Source organism: Aptenodytes forsteri, unplaced genomic scaffold (assembly GCF_000699145.1).
Source record: "Aptenodytes forsteri isolate BGI_AS27 unplaced genomic scaffold, ASM69914v1 Scaffold143, whole genome shotgun sequence".
NCBI lineage: Eukaryota > Metazoa > Chordata > Aves > Sphenisciformes > Spheniscidae > Aptenodytes > Aptenodytes forsteri.
This window is the reverse complement of record NW_008794951.1, coordinates 7886090-7904841: the sequence shown is the minus strand read 5'-3', so window position 1 is coordinate 7904841 and position 18752 is coordinate 7886090.

The following is an 18752-nucleotide window of genomic DNA, read 5'->3' as shown; positions in this document are numbered from 1 at the left end:
AGAAAAATCTATCAGTAGCTTCCAAATGCATTATGAACTTCTTAGTAGACTTTTGTTATTACCTATCATCAGTTATTTCCAAAGAAAACCCCAATGATGCAATCTCAGTTAAAATCAAATAATCTTGACTCCCCAAATTAATCTTATCAATACCCAGAGAAGAACTTACAGATTTTCTGTATTTGATGCTTGGGTATGTTTTCTCTTGATATAAAATCATAACCAATATTAGCCACAAGATGACACTTTAGGACTACAGGAAAGATATTATCCCCTTGACAAAACAAAATAATTTTGACACTGGAATGAACTGGGCCAATTCTTAAGTACACAGCAAGCGGGAAATTGGTCTAAGTCTTTTCTGAAGGGGATTGATTGCTTGGCTGCTAAGAGGCAAGCAGCCAAGTGGTGTATTGATGTGTAAGAAGAGGAAAGGAACTCAGAAAATTTTTATTGAAGGGTCTACCTTCCTGTTATCAAAGCCATAAATCAAATTTAATTATGGAGATGAAAACCAAAACAGAACAGTGTGCATAACTTGAAAGGCTTGCAATTTCAAGCAGAACACCCCCAAATTAGGCACTTAGAAGTGGCAACATGAAATAAATGTGTGTGTGGAAATAAACCATACATCCAACAAGTCTATAGATCACTGACACTTGTTTTGGTAACCGTTCTTTAATATGCTTCAAGTGAAAGAAAGTAGGTGAGAGGATATCATTTTACATGTGCTTAGTGGACAGCTCTGCAACAAGCTGTACAATCAATATTGGGTTCTAACAGTGGAGTTGTTATTAGAAAATTCTTATTCAATACTAACCAGTCTTTCTAGAAAGCCACCAATTCTTAGGTAATCTTTGATATAATAATTTGATTAAAACCCCCACCTTTCTATAACAAAAACATTGCCATAAATATTGAGCACAAAAATACACACATTTCAAAACAACACACCCCCCCCGAGAACACTCCTGTGATTCTTTTTCATGTCTCTTCCATACCTTTAAATCCTTTCCCAAAATTATGTTCCTCATAATTTTTGCCAACAATAGGCAAAACTTTATACATTTGAAATAAGATGCTATGCTCATGACATTTAAAACAAGTGCGCTAGCCTCCCCAGGTGAACAGGAAATCTGGTAGGGCCAGTCATGCAAACTGAACTAGAGTTCACCTAGCTCTGTCACTGGTCTGACAAGTGATCCCGGAGCACAGTATTTCCTTGCCTTAGTTGAAAAAGTCAGATACTGAGTGACCTCATGTAGCTCCTTGAAGAAGAGATGGATATTATTTTCCTGTTTGTGCATCTCTTACTTTCTACAGAGCTGATTGCCCTGCTGAGATAGGTAAAGAGATAAAAGGACTTAGGACTTTCTTGGGTATTCTTGTATTGCATTAGAAAGCACAGTGCAAACCTATACCAAGTATTTTTCCTAAAGTCCCAGCACCTGTAAGTCAATGGTATGTAAAGTAAAAAGTCAATACTCCGCTTTTTAAAAATCTGAGCATTCATAAAAAACCAAAAGCAAACAAACTCAATGATAAATTTCTTGGGTATGGAGAAAAGTCTAAAAACATAGCAATACCATTTATTCTCTATAAATTTGACATAGATTCCTAGATTTTAAGACAGTAATTTTTTGCTGTTAGTTTTAGTACATTCTCATCTACTAGAGAAGTCTCCTTTCCCTATTGATTTTATCCTTTTCCATTCAACAGCTACTGATTGTCTTTTTTGACCCATTTCCTACAGGGAATAGGTTATCATGGCAGACTTTTGTTTATTTGTTTAGGTACCTTTGTATTATTAATAAGCACTGGGAAGAGGGTTTGTTACTTAAGCTCCCTCTGCTGGCTCTCCAGCAGCAGAAACACAACAAATAAAAGGTTTTTCTCTTGCATTCCCTTTTTATTAGGCTTAGAGCTGGAAAACTGCCGTGGCCAAAGTCAGAGAGCACTTCCTCCACAAAGGAAGTGCAGAGGACTCAGAATACTAATGTAATAAAGAACCTACTGGAACTAGGGACGGTAGTATCATGTATAAAATATAACTTAGGTAAGTCTGTACTTACTGCCTTCAGCATTCAGCTTCAGGCAATGTACTCACAAGCTGAGAAATGCATTTCCTTCCACCCTGCCTTCTCACGTGCTTAGGGTTTAATGCCAATTGTGTTGTCAGTTAAAAACTGTGTCATACCTCATATTAGGCAAAGCTTTCTCAATTTCGAATATTTCACCCCCACCATTGCAAAATGTTAACATAGTGAACAATATATACTTCCAATATTTAGGTCTTCACTAAGACTTTGCATAGACTTTGTAGTTTCTCAGATTTAAATGAATACAGCTGCTCACAATTTGAGAGTACATCTTTGTAGAAAAATCACATTTTCACTTGCTCATCTGCAAGCTTATCTTTATGGCTTGTGGCAAAATCTAACCTATAACCCCTTTTGGACTATGCACTCTATAGCTATCAGAAAGCTGAGTCCCTGTGTTTCCAAGCATTTTAATTATTCACAGTCCCAATAAAATGTAGGCACTGTCCTGCCTTGAAGTCTCCACGAACATTCTTCATCTATGATCTTTGAGTCAGATTCACTCTAATTCAGGCACGTCAGTTAAATGGACTGGTTGGGCATGCAGTCACATTAGGCTCAATGACAGATGAGCTCCTCCAAAGACTGTTAGACTTTTTTCCCAGTAATTCCAAAGGGAGCCTGACATGGTTACTCTTCCATTTTAGGTATTCCATCAGACTAGTCCAATCTCATTCTACTTGTTTGTTCAGCACCCAAGCTTATGGTAAAATCCAGAGTCTCTGATTTGGAAAAATTCTGTTTTCAAAGCTGAATCTAATATATTACTGCAAAAACTCTAAAAGGTTTCCAAAACATACATTCTTGCAGAAATGAGGACGAATATCCTTCTCCATTCAAGTCCTTAGTAGAATACCAGTGTGATTTCAAAAAGATCAGAATTTTATCTTAATATGCACTTTGAGATGACAATTCTTTTTGCTATGCTGTATTTTATTGGAAAGACAAATTAGTTGCTGGCTCTTCATTGCAATCTCAAAAGGTACAACATTCCTTGTCTTCATCCCTGTAAGACACTAATGCATGAAACGCTTTCCTTGGTTTGAAAGCAGAGACAAGCAAGCAAACAACTCCCCCCCTCAAAGCCAAGCAAAAATTCTCATCCTACACTTGAGTCATCTATTCATTACTAAAGCATATCAAAATGTATCAAATGAATTTGGGGAAGTAATTTTTTTACTGATAAAGCTTTTTAATCAAGCAATTGACAAAAATTTTACTACAAATTATGATCACTACAATTACTTTCTAATTTCTCTATGTCCCATTTTTCTGAAAAGGTCAGCTATCACCTTTCCCTTCACAGGCTGTCACTGACACAGGTAAAAAAGAAAATTTTTTCAAGTTGCTCCTTACATTTAGTAAACGGGTATTAGGAAGAGTAAATCTGTAAGAAGAATGATAATGGTCTGGAATACCTTGTAGGCCAAACCCTTATAAATTTTATATTTTGTAATGAGTGACTGCAATAATTAAAATAGTAATCTCATGATTTGTAATTCATTTTAGCATGATGGTAGTCTAATTCCTTATATGAGAATTTCATTCAAGAGTACCAACAATAACATTCATTTTATCTACAAATCCATAGTGGAATTCCTGCTCCCATCCATTCAGCTATGTCAGGATTAGAGCATGATAATTGTGCTGAGCTCCTTATACAGATAAATGCTTTGGAATAGGAAGCAAGGAATATACAACATCCGCCTAAGAGGATGAAGAATTTCTAGGTAATCTGGAAGTTAGCCAAAATCTTGGGGCTGAAACAACTGGTCTATCAAAAGATGTGATGACATTTATAAATCAGGTGACAAGTGACCAAGACTTCAGCTAGAAAGCAGCATGTTCATACCACATTAATCCCCTCTGCCATGCTAGGGCACTGATGCAATCTCACCCACATCAACACAATTTCTTTCTTTTTCACTGTGTCTTTAGAGATCATATTTTCAGTTAGGACAAGGCATGGTTCTGTTCAGCTTAGGAGAAATGACACAGACTGGACTTGGTAAGTATTGATGGGCTTCACTTAGATCAATGCAGTGCCTAGGATTCTTCTGCTGAGAAAAGAGGTGGCCCAGGGAATCTATAAATAGCGGGAAAAATGTGAACAAGGAGCAGTTAAGCTAGTCAGCAAAATTAACAGGCAGTAGATTTTAAATCAATTAAAGGTTGTAATTAAAAGCATTTTTCACATTAAGCATAAATTGTGTGTATTGTGGAAGTCAACAGGAATTGATGCATTGAAAAGGATAACAGAAATTCATGAAAAAATGCCCTTCAATTGCTATTAAAAATTATGGCCCACCAACAGCTTCCAGATATCAATCCCTGTACTTTTTATCGATGAAGGTGAGGAGGACTTACTTACCCAAGAAATAATATAACTTCCTCTGTTTCCTGTAGCTCTTGTTCCATCATACTTTACTGGCTACTAGCACAGAAAGGCATGGGATGAGATGAAACTTTGGTTTAAACTAGCGTATCTATTATTATGCAAGACACTTATTGACTTGTTTGCCCATAAACAAATCTCTTTTCCTTCATTCTGTATGCTGTTTGAATAAAAGCATCTCCTGCAACCTTCCAAACCTAGAAACAGTAGGTAATATTTTGGGACATTGGTTAAGTCATTTTGATAGTTCAGTTCCTCATTAGATAATTAGGCATTCAGAAGAAAAGACTGCTTTTACACCCACAGATAACTATCAGTGCATGTACATGCCTACAGTCATTTCTGTCAGAATTTATAGGACAGAATACAGAAAGGAAGGGAAACTTAAAAAAAAGCACTTCATCTAAGCAAAGCAATATATTTGAGACAACCAGTCAGAAATAACATTTCATATATATATCATGTACACTGTGTCAAGGTACGGACCTTATCCGTAAAAGCAAATTGTTTCAAAGACACAGTGAGAGAAAATAATTATAGTATTGTGTAAAATTGTTTTGTGACTTCTTTCCCCCAGTGAAAGGGAACAAGACTGGAAATTATCAAATGAAACTATTAGATTAAAAGACAGTAGGTCGAGAGAGCTATCTATGTCCACACTTTACCACAGATACTGGAAAAATAATTGCCATCCATTCTAAAATATCCTAGGTGCATCTGGAGAAACTGTATTAAAAGCTGCCAGTCTTAGGTGGGGAAATATATTGGATGAGAATGATAGGGGGAAGAAACCATTTTTATACACTTTTAGAATTCATGTAAGCTTGCATTAAAAATGTAAAAATAAACTTAAAAGTAAAACTGGGTTGTGGACAATGGTAATCCAGTCAACCATCTTCATCGGTTATGGCCCCTGTCATGCAGTCCATACTAATTATTTAGCATTTTTGCAAAAGTCAGGAGAATCCACACAAATCATCTTTTCTTCCTCCTGCATAAACAGATGCTATAAAATTACATGCAATATGTTCTGTGTCAAACCATAACTTCTACTTGGTCCACAGTACTTCAAAACCAACTGTAATAATAATAGTTCAAAGCAATCTTTGCTAAATGTTTAAATAAATAACAGCTTATTTTCCTTCAAGACTGTGAATTCTGCTTCAACTGTTCCACCAAGACTTTAAGGATATTACTTTCCCCCCCGGGAAAATCTAAGAATCATTTAAAAAAAAAAATAAATTCTAGAATCTGCAAATAAACAAACAAGAACATCATCTAACATTCCTCATGATTCACAGTTTCATCACCTGATTTATATTAGTTCTACAGCTGTACTGGAAGGATCTGTAATAATTCAGAGCATATTGCTGAAGCATGATTATTAAGGGTATGACACAAAAGCACCTCGAAGGTCCCTGCAAAAGCCAAGAAGGGTTAAACAGACACATTGAAAAAAAAGGGATGTATAAGAGATTACAATCTGTAGGAATAAAAAGTATGATTATTTTCGTATTTGGTTTATAGTTCATTTAAGTTCATCAAAACAACTGCCTGAAGACTTATTCTCCTGAGAAAAAGAGAAACATTCCCAGTTCATTTCTGTCATTAGTAAATAACCTTCTAAGTTTTCTCTGAAATATTCTCCCTCTCCAGGAATTTAAAGAAATGACAACACCATTCCCAGTTGCCTTGCTGAAAGGATAAAGAACAGGCAGAGGGTTCATAGTGCTCTTTCCCGATTGTAGACAGACATCCCATCTTTCGACTCTTCCCTACCTCTTTTCCTGTTCTCTTAAAAGGGCTATTTATAGATTGTAAGCTATCTGGGGTTAAACTCATCACTTGGCCAAAATGAATGGAAGTTTTCCCATTTATTCGAACAGTGCCTAAAGGTTTAATTTGGATAATTAACCGGTTCCTTCAAGTAGGACAACCAGGCCTAAAGGTTTAATTTGGATAATGAACTGGTTCCTTCAAGTATCACAACCAGGCCTGGGCATCCAATAAGTGGGTTAGTGTTTGTGCTAAACTAATGCTATTTCCCAACTAGTTTCACGCAGGCCAATTTTTCATTATATGACACTTGCACATAAAACGGTCTTATTAATATGCCTGGATTTTGACACAATCACAATATAAAGATATTTAAAAAATAACACACAAGGTATTGTACGGATCATCACAGAAGGCAGGGATGCACTGGGAAGAGCGAGACAGCCTTGGCTTCAGGGACTTCTGGCATCAGAGCTCTGATCTTACTGCATTGCTTTTTAGAATTTCCACAACCCTGTTTTTAACCACAGTAAACAGTTGCTGAAGCCTTAATGAACCATATGTTCAGGATGGCAAATGTTCCACCCTAAGAAAAGTGGTAAATTCATTTACATTTTTCAGAACTCCACAATCAGTTCATTCTTCACTGTAAATTGTCAAATGTAAATGTCTCTTTCCAAGAATATAAATGAAATTTGTTTTTTATTGTACATTTCATGCTGAAGGACAGCTTTGAACTAGCATCACTTGAAGCACTGGGGTTACGAGCATGTCAAGATTTACTCTGGGCTGGAATCATGAATGGGTGGCTCAAGGCAATTCCGGATCAATGATTATATAGTTCTTGGTACTTCCATAAAAGGCTCCTTCTGTCATACACGTATGACTGTCATATTGTTTCCAGCAGAAACTCAATACTGAATCTCTTCCTGAACAAAATTTTTCTCCTGTTTCACTTTTGTATTTAGAAATAATGTATTTAGAATATTTTTTCAAACTATGAGTCTGGAGTATTTGTCTTATCAGGATATTTATAGCCATGTCCATAAGCATGGTGATTATTCATCAATATCTTATACTATTTCAGAGGTAGCACAAGCAGTCTAAGAGGCAGACAGATTCTCTGTCTAGTCCTGCCACTGATGCCTTCTTTGGTTTTATTTATATTTTCTATTTATGTTGTATTTGCCTTTTCTGTTTATCTATTTTTCTATTTATCCTGTAAATTCCTCAGAGTAGGTACAATCTCTTAATCCATTTGTACAGTTCCTAGCACACTGCAGATTAGTGCCTAACATAACAATAATAATGATTTCCAGTGGTTGCTATCTATCAGAATCAATGTTAAGGCTTCCAGCAGAGGTCACAATTGCTCAGCAGTTCCCAAGATCGCTTTTATATACAGAAAAGTAATTTCTGAAATCAAAGCTAGAAGCTAGCATAACTAAGACTTCACTGCAACAAAACGTGCAATAGATTATTTATCGGTAAGGAAAAAAAGATGTATCTAATTAATAATTGCCTCATATTTTGGGAAGCTAATGAAGTAGCTTTGGTCTCTTACAAAAATAATTTGTCATAAAAGATGAAGTCTCTGAACTAAAGCAAACCATTTAATAGATTAACTGCATATCAGTAGTAATTTGTTTATGAAAAGGATACTTGTATTAGAGAGGATGGCTTTGATTTATGAAAATTTAAAGAGTTTCACTATTGCCAACAAAAAGTTACTTATTGTTTAAACTCTGGATTTTCATATTTGCTAACAGCAGTTTCTGGATCCCTCTACTGTATCGTATACCTGCTTTGATTTATACAAAGTTAAAAGTCTCACTATTACTGGAAGAAAAAGGTAATTCTTTCTGCAGTAGAAAGAAAGAAAAAACCCCATAATTATAAAGTGAAATCATAAAATGGCATCAGGCTTTGTTGGAGAGTTAAAAAAAAAACAGTGCAGGCAAAGAGATTCTAGCTGAGCCAGTGGAAAGTGTTGGGCTAAAGCAAAATGAGAAGGAAAAACATCTGGTTGAAGAGCAGCAGGGAGTAAAGTGGGGAATTAAAATGAAGGACAAAGAAAAGTGAAGTAACTTGAATTGAGCTACTGAATCTCATTCTACATCACATTAAGTCATATGGATCACAAAATATCTATCTGACAGTCTCCTCCAATTGTCTCTCCTCAACTTGACCTGTACCACTTCCTTTTGCTTTGGAATCCTCAGAGTCGCTGCGACCCAAGGCTGTTTGCATCTCCCACCCTGCATACAAGTTATCTCCTTCTTGTCATATACTTCTTTTGTGGCCCGATTCTTATGACAGTGACTTTTTCTGCCACCTTTTGAACTCTCATACTAATCTCCTACTTCTCTTAAGTGTCTTTTCTTTTCCTAAGTTCCCAAATTCTTCTGCCAATCTGTTTACTGCCCATTTATTTTCCTTTGAATTGGTCTCCTGTTTCTTCTTTTTCTATTCATCATAACAATGTTTTTACTTTAGGATATCAGTAGTCATCCTTTAAAACTCTCAGTTTCTTTCTCCTGATATCTAACATGATTCTCAACCCTGTATCGATGCTCTTGCTCTCTATAGATTTAGCCATTCATGCAGCTATTTTGTCAGTAAAGGCTTTGTTCTGATTTTTTCCCTCCATTGTCTCTGGCCACCACCCTGACCATCACTTCTCCTTTCTGTCATCCCTCTGCCCTTCTCTTGCTAACTTCCTAGCACATCAATAGTTTCCACTCCAGCTTAGGTAGTGACTTTGCAATTCTCATCTCTCCCTCCTGCTTTTAATGATCTGTTCAGTCTTTGCAATACAGTTTTAAATTTTATTTATGTATAATTCTAAAGAAAACAACAATGCAGGTATTTCTGTTCTCAGTGTGTGACAGTCCCCAAAAATGGTTTTACAAAAGCAGCAGTAAGAAAGAGAGGGATGCAGTTCCTGAGTGTAAGGTCAGTAGAAGGTAATGAGAGCTATGGAAGCTTCAAAAAAATCCTGCCTCTCTGCATTTTATTTTCAAAACAGTTAAAGACTTTGAGTGAATGAAACATGTTGAATAGCTAGGTGATGGAATTTATACAACCAAAACTAATTCCTTTCTTCATGTCACCACCACAAGGCAAGCTTCAATTTTAATTCTGGCCAGCAACAAAGTGATTTTTGGTTTTGGGGTTTTTTTGGTTGGATTTTTTTTTTTTTTTTTTTTTTCTTACATTTGCAAGGATGAGGAATAATTTTGTGCATACCTGCCACAGCAAAGTTAAAGTACCTGCCAAGCTCTTTTTGGTATTACAATACATTGGGGAAAAATAAAGTCTAACCACATTTTATTATGCATTTATTTATCAAAAATCTGTCATGCACATCTACCCTACCAGATTTCAGACTTGAAAGGTAAGAAAAAAAGACTCTTTGTTTCAGGTATAGTAGTCTGCAGACTAACTCTATTGCTGTACTTAACAAACGACTTACATCCTCTGCAAGAGCAAGAGGGGAAAAAAAAATCAACTGTGAGAGAATGAGATTTATTTTATCATTTTAAAGTTTCTTGAACCAAGTTTACAAAGTGATTTAGTCTACTATTATTTATTCAGTCCTCTCCCAAGGACTATCAGTTATAGTAAGCTGCATAAAACTGTTGGATTTTTCTTCCATTTCCTTTATGGATTGCTATTTGAAGTGTGTACAGAAACTTCACTTTTTTAGGTATTAATTCAATGAAAACAGGGATAAGCCCAAATCAAACTAACCACTAGCAGGTTCCTGAGTCTATAAAATACTATTTAAAAGTTTAAGAGAAAATTCTGAAAGACACCAGATTATTATTAGGTCAGTCATGGAGTTTATTATTATTATTTCTCAGGCATCTTGTAGTATTACTTTGCCTACTAATTTGCCTACCTATTCACAGTATTAGCATGTATCTGTAGGTCCAAGCATCTTAAAAAGGAGTAATAAAATCCCCCTCTCTCCACTCTCACTGGTTCAGATAGAGATAGTTTTTGAAATGTTTGATCTACATTAAATGAAATAAGATAATAAACTTGTTAGTCTTAGGTCTTGCACTCTGCTTCTCAGCATTTGAATTTGTGGTCAGCAACATAAAGAATTCTATTGAATTGTGGAACACTATCAAGAAACATGCTTTCAAGCTCGAGATCCATATTTCAAAAGATTTCCCTTATTGCATCCATTTACATAATATACAGATTCAGAGATTTTTCAGATACAATTGACAGAGCCCTAGACCAAAGCAGAAAGAATATATTTGCCTAAATGTAGATGAATTAAAGGCAGGCATGGTCATGGGGTCCATATGCTATTTAAGAATGTAGGCACTAGGATCGTCAAAGGAAAAAAGAATCATTGAACTCCCAGTTTTAGTTTAGACAAGACAAAATAGTTTCCGGGCTGCATGACCATTTTCTGCCTGCTCTTCCTGACTGCTGGCATCACCTTTGATTTCACTTAATTATACCATTAGCTAAATTATTTGTGCCATGCTAATATTCAGGTTTAGCAGAAAATAAGACTTTATGACCTATTTGTTAAGGGGAGCAAAGCGCAAATCACTCCACTAACTATCTCAGAAGTTTTCTGGGGAGAACAGAATGCCATCTTTAAAGTTTGAACACATTAGGCCAGAACCTGTATTAAAGCCTGGCAATGCTGGGTTGTGGTTAGCTCAATAACCAAGCTGCAAGTGCAGCCTTATAGACACTACCAGCTGAACACCACAAGAGTTCACTCAGCACTGCTGAACTCCCAGTAGCACTTAGCACCACTATTCTGAAAGATAGAAAGTAAGATGAAAAAAATTGATAAATAGGTTGACTTGGTCTGAAAATCCTTGGATTCTCTTATCCACCCACAACAATGTAAAAAGCTTAGCATGCACAGATCTCTGACTTAGAGCTATCTGACATGTGACTGTCAGCAAGCCAGCAATGGTCCTAATATCATCAGTATCACTGTGGTTCCCTCTCATATCATAACATTTTGTCAGTGTCAAAGCTACCAGTAATACACTGTTGTCAGCACTGCCCTTCTCTTTATTGCAGCTAGCAGAGCCTGTCTAGCATCTTTTAACATCTCATCTGTATACTCTGGGATCCTAACCGGAATAATTTATAGTTTCTAATTACCTGAGCACCCAATAAATCTGGATATATCTAGAATCATTGTGTTATATAGTAAGATATTCTAAATCAATAGGAGGGAAAAAAAAAAATCAAGGAAAATAATTTTTTAATGCAGATGAAAACAAAGCCCACAGGCATGTTTAAGGATTATAGTTTGCTCTATTGGCTAATCAATCCTAATATGCTGAAAAACACCCTGGGATAAACAGCTCACTGACCACTGCCTAATTGCAGTTTTCAGGACAGTTGTTCTGGAGTTGGATACTGAAGGTAACAGAACTGGTAGAATTCATCAAGTTTTGATCATCTCTATTCACTTGTGGCTTACATTTTTACTTTATAGAGAGCCCATCCTGCCTTATATTTCACCGTCTTGGAAAACTTCAACTACATTAACCCCCCTACACAGATCAGCCTAATCTTTTCTTGATAGATGAGCTGGAAAATCAGCCAAAACTCCTTTGGAGCTAATGATAAATGTTCTTACACAGACCATGAATGGCAGTCTTCGTACAGGTCCTAAAAGCAACACAGGACTTGGAGAAAGCCTTTCTACCACAAAATCTATTCCTCCACTTCAAGAGCAACAAGATATACAACAAAATACAAGTTATTACTTGCAAGAATTATTTTGCATAATAAGTGAAAAATATTGTTTCTCTTTGAAAACTATCCTAATGCTAACTTGAAAGTGTTAACCATAAGTGCCTCAGTCTGTTTGTACCTATCAGTGGAGTGAAGACACAGGAGTCTTCACTGGAACAGAAGGGTGTGCTCCGATAGTGCAACAGAATTCTGACTGGAGAATTACATGTAAAAATAGAATTTTGACAAGATCTCACATCTTCTCCCTTGAGGTCTCCCTCTCCTTGTTGCTTCCCTCAGCAGTGCAGCTTAACTATTCAGGCAGTTATTTAAAAGCACAAACTAGCCTCAGACACAAAATGCCTAAGAATGAAGTTCTTAGACTTCAGTACAAGCAGTTTCTTTGAGGTGTTGGCCTGTACATCAGTTACTCTAGAAAAAGATAAATTTTGTTTTGTGCAAGGTTATATCTGTGATGCAAGATCCAGGGAGATAGGTAATAATAACAATAACAGATATAGGAATGAGATTCCTCATGCATTCTCCACTAACAGAATAGATCCACACCAGGTGAATCGCATGGATGACTATAGCCCAGTCTGTATTTCTGTAAAGCCACATCTGAGGGAATCCAATTCTAGTCATGTTGCAAACTGCTGTAATATGGATTCTCAAATTTAAGCAAGGAAAGAGCGCTTTATTTAGCAATAACACCAACAGCCGAGTGAAAAGAAACAACTACACATTCACACATCAAGTAATTCAGTGACCTTCAGATGCACAGATTTTGATCTAGAAAACAAAGAAAGAAAGTGAATGGATAGAATACAGGTGCTGCTTATCTCTAAAGTATAGAAGGAGAAAGAAACCTTGCTCTCAGGTGACTCCAGGCACTCCTGGCCCCACTATCTTTTGAGCTGCTAAACAAAACCCAGCTGAGAGAATACGAGATCTCAGTAGAAGCAAACTCCAAAACAAAAATCAGGTGTAGAAGAAGAAAGAATAAACAAGCACCTGCAGCAGCCTGGGGACAGCCTAAAGTAAGTGTTACCAACATGACAGATCATTCTGCAGTGAATATTCTTACCAGCACACACCTCACAGAGGATGCTCATTCCTCCTTGCTACATAGTGCGTTATCCTATAGGAGGCGAGATGACAGAAGAAAGACTCCTAAAACTCATAGCGCACTCTGTGTACGGACTGCAGAGCAATTCTTGGCATGTTCTCTCTACAGAGCATGTTAGTATCATAAGATAGGTTAAATCATGGAGCTTTTAATAGCCTGAGTCCAATTCAACCACAAATGCTGAAATGCTTTAACCATGGACAGAACTTAACCTTCAAAATAGAGAATCTGATGAAACTCAAGTGGCAGGTTGTGCTCTTGCCCAATGAAAGAAGGTATCATGTCAGTGGGCATCGCTGCCAGTAGTCAGTACATACTTCATGTAGAGAAAGACAAAAAAACCCTGGTTTTTTATGTTCTTTTGGCCTGAGAAACATTTCTGACCATGTGGCATTCAGGTGTAGAAAGAATTACTGATTAATCTCTCTGATAGACAGTCTAGATAGTCATGATTAGCCAAATTAATTACCCAAGCCTGCTGTCTGAAAACATCTATTATTGGAACTTAGATGGAACTGGGGAGCTTATTTCTTATAAGGGATTAGAACTGCAAATGCATCTGCAAGTGTATGTTTGTGAGACAGGCTAAAAAAAGCCTTGTTATTCATTGCAAACAGAAAAAATACAGCTGATTGGAGGAAAAATAATCATTTCATCCCAGTGATAAAAACCACATTCCTATTGATTTTTTCAAATGGTGACACCTGGTTTGAGTTCTTAATTAAAAGGAAATAGTCCATTTAAAATAGGAGATAAATCATAGTAATTCAAGACCAAGTTAAAAAATAGCTTCTAATTTTCACCTACAGTTTAACATTCATTATCAATTATGGTGAAAATGATTGAGTGATTATACTTGGAAGCCAGGCTGCCAAGTTCCACCCGTTGCTTATGGTCAGAACTGGAGGCATGATCAGGAGCTGGGACACTTAGCCCTGAATGTTTATTATGTTTAAATACGTTCTTGTGCAATGGTGTCGGTATATTTGTGTCAACACACATACAATTTGATTAATTTTGCAAACAGCTATTTGTAAATGTGTATGTACATTTGCATATGTATATATCTCTCTCTATATGTATACACACACATATCCACACATACAAAGTCACTCAGAGACATTATTTGAAATACCAAAGGTCTGTGCTCAGTTGTCAGTCCAATACCACTACTCCAAACAGATTGCTGTAGCCCCAGGGTGAGAACATCAGCTTACCTATACTGAACCATAATATGCTTAAACAATGACTTGAACTGATGAGGGTATTTTTCTCTCTGTATGAACATTCAGTTATGCATCTAGCAAGACTGCCTTTTGAGTTGCATTTTTTCTATTTAAGCTTTCCTATTAAGGTTCAAATTGAGATCACCATCCAGCTCCACACAGCTAATGATAAATGGATAGCTATCTATAAGCATTACATGGAAAAATAGTTTTTCAGATATATTGACAAGTGAGAAAAATTCATTGCTTGTCTAGTTAATGAATACTTATTTTAAGTTCATAGGAGGATTCTGGAACAGCATTTATTTTAGTAGTGCCAAAACTATGGAAAGCAAATTCTGAATTGAATATACTCTTTATAGGAAGTCTGCAATGGAGAGAGACCTCAATCCTGCAGAATCCAGTCAAGTGGAACGATCTGCTCATAAAATTCCTTTATAAGATCTGATCCTAAAGCAAAACATTATTTCAGTTTTAAACAAGAAAAAGAGATAAGACAGATTTAGATGGACAGTTACCCATTATTTCCAGCTCCAATATCATGCTAAAATTCTCTGTTGAAGAAAATATCTATGCTGGAATAAGCCTGATAATGTCTTTAAGAGGTAAGCTGAAGACTGTCTATGTAGCAAGGCTTAATAAGGCCACAGGTATTACAGCAGGGTATAAAGGTAGTTTGGTGTAGCTGGAACAAGAGACAGAACTAATGAGAATATTGCTGTGCAAAATATGATCTTTATTAGACTTAAATATTAAGAATACTTAAGCAATAAAAGGGTTCAGCTTGTTCTTCATAAGTGTCCTATTTATATTGTGGCCAAACAAAAGAAAGCGTTCCATTTTTGCAACAGCTTTAACAATTATTTTTTTAACTGCTTCAAAAGACAAAAAAAATACAGAGTAGAATGAAAGAAAAACATTATATAAACAGACATTGCAAAACATGACATCACATAACAGAAGAACCTTTTAGTAATTTAAAGAGTATAAACTTAAAAGCCAGAGGAAGCTTTAAAAAGCTTCATTTAAAATATATATTTGGAATACTTCAGTAATGATTCCACCTGAATACTAATATGAGACAAGGGCTAAAAGCTTGTACAAAAAGGTATGTTTACTAAATGGATACATTGATCATTGAACTTTACACAGCATTAAATTTTAATGACCTTCAATGATTGGAGAAGCTTTGGTTGTTTACGTAAGAATTCTAAAAAAACCCATGGATTTACATTTACAGACTGTTTATCTCTTCGTAAATGACAACATATAAAAAAGAAAATGAACAAAACCAGAAAAACTGCCTCTGATGAACACTAATGGCCGTCTTGTGTAAGCTAGTAAATGCATCAAAACCCAGGTGGTAAACTTTTTCTCTCCTGCTCTGTTCAGAGTGAAGGAAGCAAAGCATAGTTTTAAAGGGTCTAGGTCTGTTACTCTTACTTACACTTCATTTACAGCATAACTTCAAGGGCCTCATTAAGGCTTGCTGTCTAAACACTGAGTAATGAGCAAAGCAAAGAGCACTAAAATGCTTATAGCCTACGATTAGGACATAGCAGAGCAAACACAGACAAAGCATATTGACAAAAAAGAAGGTTGAGGGTCAGAACAGTCACATCTCAACATTAGTCCAATTAGCAGCTCAAAGCCAACTCAAAGTTTGCTGATGAGAAATGTGGCTTCTTGATTTTTAGAGTGAATATTCCAAGATTTTACTCATTCAAAAGGCGGAACTGTCCAGACAATTTTTCCAGCATAGTCAGATATGGCCACACTCATTGTTATAGTCCCCCAAAACCTCTCCTATAGCACTAAAGAACTTTGATTAAGCAGCCCACCTATAATGGGGAGAAGAAAACTAACTTTGTAGTCAGACTAATACAATATAAAAAAAATCCTACTTTGAATATTGCAACATGATTTTTGCCATTCTGCTACCCAGCTAATTTTGTTGCTTGCACTTTTCCTGTTCAGTGGTGAATTTGTCTTGGTGAAGTACACATGTATATTCATTTAATGTGGCAGACTTCTCAGCTAATTATTTGAAAAAGCCAGTTCATGAAAAAACTAAATGACAATAAGAGCAAGAGGTTGTGGTTTTGGTTTTTTTGGTTGGTTGGGGTTTTTTGTTTGTTTGTTTGTTTTTCTTTTTTGAGGAGCAGTGGGGAGACTAAAGACTTACCCAAAACCCTTACAATGCTGGGTGTCATCTCAGACAGTTTATACCTGGAATGACTTCTACTTCTTCCCTCTGCTAACAACATTATGCTTAAGGCCACAACTGGGCCTTCTTCTTGATGTTTATTAAGTGCTTTATACAGACTGGCACTCTAAAGAGAGATAGCCACTCATACTACCAATATTTGGTTCAGCCTTGTGGGATGCACCTTGACTGTGAGCTGCAAATGGAAGAATCTGCTGTGTAAAAATTTATTTTTGAAATGCTATTGGCTAAAACAGTGTAATTTGGATGGATCGATGGGCCGAGGCCAACTGTATGAGGCTCAACAAGGCCAAGTGCCGGGTCCTGCACTTTGGCCACAACAACCCCATGCAGTGCTACAGGCTTGGGGAAGAGTGGCTGGAAAGCTGCCTGTTGGAAAAGGACTTGGGGATGCTGGCTGACAGCCGGCTGAACATGAGCCGGCAGTGTGCCCAGGCGGCCAAGAAGGCCAATGGCATCCTGGCCTGTTTCAGAAATAGTGTGGCCAGCAGGAGCAGGGAAGTGATCGTGCCCCTGTACTCGGCACTGGTGAGGCCGCACCTCCAATACTGTGTTCAGTTTTGGGCCCCTCACTACAAGAAGGACATTGAGGTGCTGGAGCGTGTCCAGAGAAGGGCAACGAGGCTGGTGAAGGGTCTGGAGAACAAGTCTGATGAGGAGCGGCTGAGGGAACTGGGGTTGTTTAGCCTGGAGAAGAGGAGGCTGAGGGGAGACCTCATCGCTCTCTACAACTACCTGAAAGGAGGTTGTAGCGAGGTGGGTGTTGGTCTCTTCTCCCAAGTAACAAGCGATAGGACGAGAGGAAATGGCCTCAAGTTGCTCCAGGGGAGGTTTAGATTGGACGTGAGGAAAAACTTCTTTACTGAAAGAGTGGTTAAACATTGGACCAGGCTTCCCAGGGAAGTGGTTGAGTCCCCATCCCTGGAGGTATTTAAAAGATGTGTAAATGCGGCACTTAGGGACATGGTTTAGTGGGCATGGTGGTGTTGGGTTGACGGTTGGACTTGATGATATTAGAGGTCTTTTCCAACCTTAATGATTCTATGAGTCTCTGATTCTACGAATTTTGTCAGCCAACAATGCATGACTACGGACAACAAAAATAAGCAACAGAAGTGTGATGTCATTACAGTTATAACAGATACAATTCCTCTAGTGTGGCAGTTGAACTGCTTTTTCTTTCTCTTCAAGACCCTTAGACAGACTTTGAAAGAGCAATACCTTTATTTACCTTAAAGGCATTCTGCAAATTACAATTAAAATTACATCTATTGTTGGGATTGCAGGTTCAAACTGCACAGCTTTTTAAAATTATACTTCAACTGCCTGCATTTAAAAGAAAACAGTCTTTTCAAAAGTGTAATTTTTTTTTTCTTATGTACTGCAACATAATTGCTCCTTTTAGAAAGGTAAACCATCTGAAAAAAATAAGATAATAAGATAAAATACTAATAATAACTGAAAAAAATAATCCATGGATTAAAATGCTTTTAGATGGCATATATATAAGCAAAGAACAAACAGATACATAAACTAGTAGCATTGTACACTAGTTACCTGATGCAGAAATACTTACCCAAACAAATAATGCACTGAATTCAAAGAGATTCTTTGGGGAAAATAGTACTTTTTGTATCAACAAGGGTCTAGAGATTCCTAGAGCTGATACATGCCATTTTGCAAAAATTAGCATGCCACCATCACAGACTTTAATGAGGCCAACCCACAGCAAAGCTGAATTAAAGTCTTATGAAAGTGCTGTATACCTATATTTTTCTTTAATGTCCAACTTTATAATACAGGAATGTTATCTATATTGCTAATACAGGCAATATTATGCAAATAAAAATAAAAAAAACAATGTGCAAATGAACAAGTCATATTACATTTTTTTAAAGAAGAAATATTTCAGTAAAAATGAAGTAATTTTGTAATGAAAATAACACAATGAAATGCTGATGTTTAGTTTTATAATTAAACTTTAAGGCAAACATTGCAATTATTGTTCCAACAACATGCTGCATTTTCTAGTGAAGTTATAAACTTCCCACCTTATTTGAAATATCCTTATTTAAAATCAATTCTTCTCATAGCCACGAACAGAGGAGGAAATTGATCTATTTTAAATCCATGCTCAAAATGCTTTCCTTGCTAGTATTCCTTCTCTGCT